This window comes from Trachypithecus francoisi, unplaced genomic scaffold (assembly GCF_009764315.1).
Source record: "Trachypithecus francoisi isolate TF-2019V2 unplaced genomic scaffold, Tfra_2.0 Lachesis_group0, whole genome shotgun sequence".
Taxonomy (NCBI): domain Eukaryota; kingdom Metazoa; phylum Chordata; class Mammalia; order Primates; family Cercopithecidae; genus Trachypithecus; species Trachypithecus francoisi.
In genome coordinates this window covers 130,168,203-130,177,193 of record NW_022681453.1, presented here as the reverse complement: position 1 = coordinate 130,177,193, position 8,991 = coordinate 130,168,203, and positions in this window count along the sequence as shown.

The following is an 8,991-nucleotide window of genomic DNA, read 5'->3' as shown; positions in this document are numbered from 1 at the left end:
TGTAATTTTTAGTAGAGACGGGGTTTCACCAGGTTAGCCAGGATGGTCTCGATCTCCTGACCTTGTGATCCACCCGTCTCGGCCTCCCAAAGTGCTGGGATTACAGGCTTGAGCCACCGCGCCCGGCCGCAAATGCTAATATTCTTAATCCTAATAGTATATTAGACTTTGTTGTGTTGAATATATCAAATGAATGAGCTGTGAGCCAGAGCTTTAAAATAGTGATTTCTAAGACTTTGTTACAATGGTACTTAAAAAATTGCTTTGTATAACTTACGCACTGTAAAATTCACCAATTGTAAATGTACAATTAATTGGTTTTAGTAAACTTAGGAATTGTACAATCCAGTTTTAGAACATTTCCATCAGCCCCCAAAATTTACTCATGCTGCTCTGCAGTGAATTCACTCCTACCTCCAGCCCCAGGCAGCCACACTGATCTGCTTTCTGTACATATTTACCCTTTCTGGAAATTTCACAGAGTTAGAATCAGGCAGTTAGTCTTTTATATCTGGCATCTTTCACTTAGCATGTTTTTGAGGTTCATCCATGTTGTAGCTTATACTTGCGTGTAGTTCCTTTAGTTGCTGATTTAGTGTTCACTGTTTGGATATACAACATTTTGTTTATCCATTCACCAGCTGATAGACATTTGACTGGCCTACAATTAGTTTATTTTTTAAATTGTGAATAACAATGCTTTGAAGATTCATAAATATGTCTTTGTGTGGACATGTTTTCATCTCAGATTCCTAGTTGTGGAATTGTCAGGTTGTGTGGTAAATTTATATTTAACGTTTTAAAAAACTGCTAAACTTTTTCCAAACTGATTGTACTTTTAGAACTATTCCTGCCACGGTGCATGCGGGCTGCAGTGTCTCCACATCCTTGCCAGTACTTGTTGTTGTCTTTCTGATGACAGCCATTCTGGTGGGTATATATTTTATGTGTGTAAGTTACACCTAGGCATCCCAACTCATGTATCGATTGGATGTGCAATTTGAGTGAGTTTCAAGTGGCCTGAGGGATTGCTGTAAAATTAGTTACTGTAGACAGGTACTCTCTTGAAGGTAGTATTTTCTGTAGTCAGTGAGGGTAGTAATAATACTTCCGATGGGGGTTCCAGTCCCTCAGTGATGTCTGGTGAGAAGAAATGTGTCAGCGAAGAGTGTGCTGATGACTGGTGCTTTCGCTCTGTTATTGTTTGTACCATGGTTGATACAGCTGCTCGACTAGCCTGTGACTGGTGGTGGTAATTAAATTTTATACACATTACTGTGTGCAGATAGTTACTGTCTTAATATTAAGTTTCCCAGAGATTTTACTTTTGAGATAACGGAATTAATGACTCTTTGAATTTATAAAAATTTAGTTGATACCATTTAGTTGCTGCCAGCCGCCTGTGTTTTTTAAAATTTTAATGGGGTATGTAAGATACATGTAAAAGGAGAACTGTGTAATGAACTTATTTTAACATGATCAGTTCATTCTTGATTTATCTAAATGCCATTCATCTTTGAACCCCTATTTATTTTGAAGCAAATCCCAGATAGCGAATCATTTCATTTGTAAATATTTCAATATGTATGTCTAAAAGGTAAGGACTGTTAAATAAAACCACAATTCTGTTATTAGACTTAACTGTTAACAGTTTGTTAGTGTTAATAACCAGCAGTGTTCAAGTTGTGCCTTTTTTTTTTTTCTTCTGATTCAAGTCAGGATTCGAATATTTCTACATTGCACAGATCTCAAATGTCCTACCCAATGGATCCCCACACTCTCCACTCTTTGGCTTCAAATTCATTTATTTGAAAAAACAATGATTGCTTTAGCACTTTAAATTTCTATGCAATTTTCAAATTTAAGATGAAATTTTGATGTACTTAATAAAAAATATATTCTTTTTTTTTTTTGAGACGGAGTCTCGCTCTGTCACCCCTGAAGTGCAGTGGCCGGATCTCAGCTCACTGCAAGCTCCGCCTCCCGGGTTTACGCCATTCTCCTGCCTCAGCCTCCGGAGTAGCTGGGACTACAGGCGCCCGCCACCTCGCCCGGCTAATTTTTTGTATTTTTCAGTAGAGACGGGGTTTCACTGTGTTAGCCAGGATGGTCTCGATCTCCTGACCTCGTGATCCGCCCGTCTCGGCCTCCCAAAGTGCTGGGATTACAGGCTTGAGCCACCGCGCCCGGTCTATAAAAAATATATTCTAACTTGAATATATTTTTAAAGTTAATGTAGTATATAAGAAGTTGTTATATCAACAGATTTTCCTTTAACTTAAAAATACACTGTGACTTGTATCCAGAACTCCTGCAACTTAATGAAAAAACAACCCAATTTATAATTGAGCCAAGGATTTGAATGGACATTTATCCAAAGAAGATATACAAATGGCCACTAAGGATGTGAAAAGATGCTTAATATCAGTAGCCATTAGGGAAATGTAAATCAAAACCACAATGAGATAACACTTCATGCCCACTAGGATTGCTTTAATCAGGAACATAAACAGTAACAAGTGTTGCTGAGGATGTGGAGCCACTGGAACATCTGTAAGTTGCTGACAGGACTGCAAACTGGTGCAGCTGCTTTGAGAAACAGTTTGGCCATTCCTCATTTAATAGTTAAACACAGAGGATATGACCGGCAAATCTCCTAGATATATACTCAAGAGGATTGGAAACATGTTCATATAAAAATTTGTGTGTATTTACAGCATTATTCATAATTATTAAAAATTGTAAACAACCCAAATGTCCATTAACTCATGACTGGATAAGTGCAATCTTAATAGTCATTCAGTGGAATAATACTTGGCAGTAAAAGGAATGAGGGAAGTACTGATACATGCTGCAACGTGCATGAATCTCGAAAACATGCTCAGTTAAAGAAGCCAGTCACAAAAGTACACACATTGTACTAATCCATTTGTATGACATGTCCAGAATAGGCAAATCTATAGAGAAAAAGATTAGCGGTTGCCAGGGGCTAGGGTTGGAGGTGAAGAATACAAAGAACTAATAGATAACAAATTTCTTTTTGGAATGATGAAAATGTTCTAGAATTAGATAGTGGTGATGATTGCACTACTTTGTGAATATACTAAAAATTTTAGGCTTTAAGACAGTCTTATGGCATATGAATTTACATATCCATAGTGATTTTAAAAAATATAAGCATGCATATCTAAAGACAGTACAATGGAACTTAATAATACATTCTTTGAAAGCATCAGGATAATACATAGTTCCCCATTTTATCTGATTTTGGAGAGAGAACTGATTACACATAGGATTGTTGCATTTCTATTTCATACACGTGTAGCTGTACATTTTCCCTCTTCAAAATTTCCCGCTTTAAAAACAGGAAACCCTGCACCTTCTACTAATTTTTGATGAGTGGAACTTGGTAAAAACCTGAAATAGAAAATCCAGCTAATAACAGTGAAGATAAAAGTATACTACTACTACTGTCGTATCTGGAAGGAGTGTGTAGGGAATATATTTTCAGTGGTTTTTGAAAGTAGTTTAAAGCCTAGCAGACCGTAACTTTGCAATGTTTTCTTACTAGCAGGAGTGTGTGAAGGGGCTGCTCTGCATAGCGTTCACGTCTGAGAGATTGACTGCCCAGCCCACGCTCAGCTGGATACAGGCAGTTTTTGGGCCTCCTTGTGCCTCTACTAAGCCGCAAGGGAGAATAGGTTGGTAGTTTCTGTGGACTATCCTATCGGGGGGAAATAATGACATGAAGTATTGATACCCTACCTCGTTGACAGAAGAATTTGGGAAGTCTGAATTCAGGTAGAATAGAATTGTTTGCTTTGATTTTTCACTTTGAACACTCCCTAGCCTACTTTCTTCCCTTAACTTTTAATAGTGCTATGACTTTATTCAAGGGAGGATGTGTTCTTTAGACCAACCCTATCATAGCTGGAATAAATCTATATAACTCTCTTCCCCTGGATTTAAGTAGCTGGATCAGGTTTCCTAGCTGTAGCCAGTTCCTTGTTCATTAACTTGCTTGAGCTGATGAGCTGTGGGTTTTTCTAGAGGGAAGTAACCCTTGATATTTATATCTGTGAAAAAAAAAATAAATTTGAGATGTTGTTAAATGATCTAATTGGCTTTTATTTGCAATTTATGAATTGGGCATCATCTTATCTAAAAATCTGCACTGGGCATGGAAGAACAGTCAGTTTTTATAAGGTATCGAGCAGGAACAAGGAAACAGCATAATACAAAATGCAGTTGGTTAACATTAGGTTACTTCAGGTTACTTTCCTTGTAAGGGTAAAATAGAGGAGACTTTCTCATCATGCAGGCTAAAACTGGCCTGTTTAGAGATTTGGCTGTTCTCTCTTTCTCCTGATTTATCAGAAGCTCAGATAAACAACTTAGTGTTGGTTTGGTGGCCTGGAACTTTTGCACGAGTGACTTAGTTTTGGTTTGGTCTGTTGATAGTGCAGGAGCTCAGTCCGAATCCATGGCCTCCCGTAGGTTTCATTTAATGGTTATAGAACTTGAAATGTGTTCCATTCTATAAGTGAAAGTTAATGTTGACATTCATTTCAGGAAAGATTTTATATTTATCTCTACACAGAGAGTGACTGAGGAAGTGGTTACTTTAAAATGTTTCGTAAAAGCTAATTTATGCATCATTGCCATCTCCTCTCAGAGAGTCTGTTTGGTTTGTACATTTACTTCAGAGTGAGAGATCCCAGTAAATTTGTGTAACTGCTTTGGAGAATGTCTTCCTCTTTAACCAGGCCTGGGAAGAGTCTGTCCACTGGTCTAAAGACACCAGTGCCAGGATGTGCCTTTGAAGGCAAGTTCCCAAAGTTGCTTGGGAAGGAATTGAAGTTCTAAATCCAAATAATCAGTTTAGCTATTAAAGCTCCGATATGCAGGATCTTCTCTGATGACTGTTTAATCTTTTCTGGGCCGGGCGCGGTGGCTCAAGCCTGTAATCCCAGCACTTTGGGAGGCCCAGACGGGCGGATCACGAGGTCAGGAGATCGAGACCATCCTGGCTAACACGGTGAAACCCCGTCTCTACTAAAAATACAAAAAAACTAGCCGGGCGAGGTGGCGGGCGCCTGTAGTCCCAGCTACTCCGGAGGCTGAGGCAGGAGAATGGCGTAAACCCGGGAGGCGGAGCTTGCAGTGAGCTGAGATCCGGCCACTGCACTCCAGCCCGGGCGAAAGAGCAAGACTCCGTCTCAAAAAAAAAAAAAAAAATCTTTTCTGGTAGAGGCTTATCTCTTCAGAGATCGCAACCTATTTCCCATTGCCAGTTGCATGTTTAAGTAGTAATTGGTTCAGCATGATATCCCCATTTTGATGAGCACTTTGATTGTGTTCAGTTTGAAGAAGTCATCTGTAAAATGACAATCCACCAAAAAGATGGGTCCCTTTTGAAACTGTTAGCCTGTGACTAGAACAGGCTGGCTTCTGTGCCTATTAGCTGTGGTTAGCAGGATCCCGTGTTTCTGTTAGCTGCCAGCCTTCCTCCTGATGGGGAGGTAGGACATATCAGTGCTTTATGGATAACTTTATTCAAAGTATTTTGAGATAGCAGAGGACCTGGTCTGTTTGCTTCAATTGCTCTGTTAGTAAAAAACACCAATCTTGATATTGAGAGATCCTTGAGGATATTAATTCAAGTGTTATCTTAGAATATGTCTTCTTTTTATTGGATTATAAAAAATTGAAAAATATATTCTGGATTAAATCTTAGATATTTATTTTGTCTTTACATTTTCCTGGTTGGTGGCTTCTCTTTTCATTTTATTCATGGTGTTTTTTTTGAGACAGGCTCTTGCTTGTCTCTCAGGCAGGAGTGCAGTGGTGAAGTCATGGCTCACTGCAGCCTCGACCTCCTAGGCTTAAGTGATTTTCCTGTCTCAGCCTCCTAGTAGGTGGGACTACAGGCTTATGCCACCACACATAGACAATTCATAAGTTCATAGAGATGGGGTCTCACTGTGTTGGCCATCCTGGTTTCGAATTGCTAGGCTGTAGCCATCCTCTTGCCTTCATCCCCCAAAGTGCTGGGAGTCCAGGTGCGAGCCACTGAGCCTGTCCTGATTTTCTCTTTGAGTTTATATTTATGGGTCTTCAATTTAGGTTTCTCGTTCGATTCGAGTGAATTTATACGTGTGATATGTGAAGTAAGGGTCTAGGTTCTTCCTTTTTTATTTTTTTACAAAAAGATACCCAATTTTTCCAATACCATCCATTAAAAAGACTCTCCTTTCCCCACTTAATTATCTTGGTACCTTTGTCAGAATCAATTGCCCGTGTGTGTAGGTTTATTTCTGGGCTCCCTTCTTTTCCATGGATTTCTAGGTCAAGTCTTAAACCTGTGGCAACTGCCTTGGCTACTGGAGCTTTCTCTTTTCACATCAGTGCTTTCAGTTCTCCAACTTTGTGGTTTTATGAAATTTTTGATCACTTTAGGTCCTTGATATTTGCATTTGATTATCATTATTATTATTATTATTATTTTTGAGACAGTCTTACTCTGTCACCCAGGCTGGAGTGCAATAGTGTGATCTTGGCTCCCTGCAACCTCTGCTTCCTGGATTCAAGTGATTCTCCCACCTCAGCCTCCTGAGTAGCTAGGACTACAGATACCCACCACCACACCCAGCTAGTTTTTGTGCTTTTAGTAGAAATGGGTTTTTTTCATGTTGGTCAGGCTGGTCTTGAACTGCTGGCCTCAAGTGATCTGTCTGCCTCAGCCTCCCAAAGTGTTGGGATTATAGGTGTGAGTCACCACACCAGACCTCTACATACAAACTGTAGTATCACTTTTTCCTAGAAAACAACAGCAAAAACCCAAAAACTTTTTTAAAAAGTCCTGCTGGGAATTTGATGGAGATTGTAACCACTGTTGAATAGTTCTCATCCAAGAGCAAATTTGCCCCAAAGGAACATTTGGCAATGTCTGGAGACATTTTTTATTACAACTAGAGTAAGGTGGTGCTCCTGGCATCTAGTGGGGCCGAGGATGTTGCTAAACATTTTTTTTTTTTTTTGAGATGGAGTCTCGCTCTGTCGCCCAGGCTGGAGCGCGTGGCGTGATCTTGGCTCACTGCAAGCTCCACCTCCTGGGTTCACGCCATTCTCCTGCCTCAGCCTCCCGAATAGCTGGGACTACAGGCGCCCGCCACCACTGCCGGCTACTTTTTTTGTATTTTTAGTAGAGACGGGGTTTCACCGTGTTAGCCAGGATGGTCTCGATCTCCTGACCTTGTGTTCTGCCCGTCTCGGCCTCCCAAAGTGCTGGGATTACAGGCTTGAGCCACCGCGCCCGGCCATGCTAAACATTTTATAATGCACAGGATGGCTCCGTATGACAAAGAGTTGTCCTAAGTGCCAATAATGCCAAGGTTTAGAAACCTTACATTAAATCCGTAGATTAATTTGAGGGGAATTGCCATTTTAAGAATATTGAGTCCTCCAATCCAGAAACATAGGATGTCATTTATTTAAATGTTTAATTTTCCTAAGCAGTTTTATGATTTTCTGTTTGCAGGTATTGTACTTTGGTTTTAATTAATTTTTTAAGTGTTTTTTTCTTTTTCTTTTTTTTGAGATTGAGTCTCGCTCTGTCACCCAGGCTGGAGTGCAGTGGCATGATCTCAGCTCACTGCAACCTCCAGCTCCCCTGGTTCAAGCGATTCTCCTGCCTCAGCCTCCTGAGTAGCTGGGATTACAGGGATGCGCCACCATGCCCAGCTAAGTTTTGTATTTTTAGTAGAGATGGGGTTTCACCATGTTGGCCAGGATGGTCTCGATCTTCTGATGTCATGATCTGCCCGCCTCGGCCTCCCAGAGTGCTGAAATTATGAGTGTGAGCCACCGCACCTGGCCTTAAGTATTCTTTTTGATGCTGTTGCAAATTTGTTTTTTTAGTTTTATGTTTTGTTTTGTTTCTAGTATACATAACTAAAGTAGATTTTCATATATTGATCTTGGATCCTGGGACTGTGCTAAACACTTTTATTAGTTCTAATATTTGTTTGATTTCTTAAGATTTACTATGTACAAGATTATATCATCTGTAAATAGACAGTTAATTCTTCATTTGTAAACAACGTGCCTTTAGTTATTTTTTATTGTCTTATTGCATTGGCTAGTACAATGTTGAATAGAAGTGGTGAAGATGTCACTTTTGCCTTTTTTCCATTGTTAGGAGGAAAACATTAAGTTTTTCCATTATTAAGTATAGTATTAGTTGTACATTCTCTTTTAAGCCTTTGTTGAGGATTTTTATCATGAATGGTTGTTGAATTTTTGTCACATGCTATTTTTTTATCACATGCTGTTTGTGTATTGAGATCATCATGTGGTTTTTGTTCTTTATTAATATGTTATATCACTTTGATTTTTGGATGTTAAACCAACCCTGCATTCCTGGGGCAAACAGCACTTGATCATGATATATAATCCTTTTTATATGCTGCTGAATTGGGTTTGCTAATATTTTTCATTGAGGTATAATTCACACAATATAAAATTCACCCCTTTATAGTGTACAATTCAGTGGTTCTTAGTATTTTTACAAGATTGTGCAATGCTCAGTACTATCTAATTCCAGAATATTTTTATCACCTCACAAAGAAACTCTGTACCCATTAGCTGTCACTCCTCATTATCCCCTCCCTCTAGTCCCTGAGAGCCACTAAAATACTTTCTGTCTCTATAGATTTGCCTATCTTGGATATTTCACATAAATGCAATCATTCAATATGTGGCCTCTTGTAATTGGCTTCTTTCACTTAGCATGATGTTTTCAAAGTTTATGGGTATTGTAGGATATATCAGTATTTATTCCTTTTTGTGACTGAATAATGTTATTGTATGGATATATGTTTTGTTTATATATTCATCAGTTGATGGACACTTGGGTTTCCTTTTTGTTTTTTGAGACAGAGTTTCTCTCTGTTGCTCAGGCTGGAGTGCAGTGGCACCATCTCTGCTTAC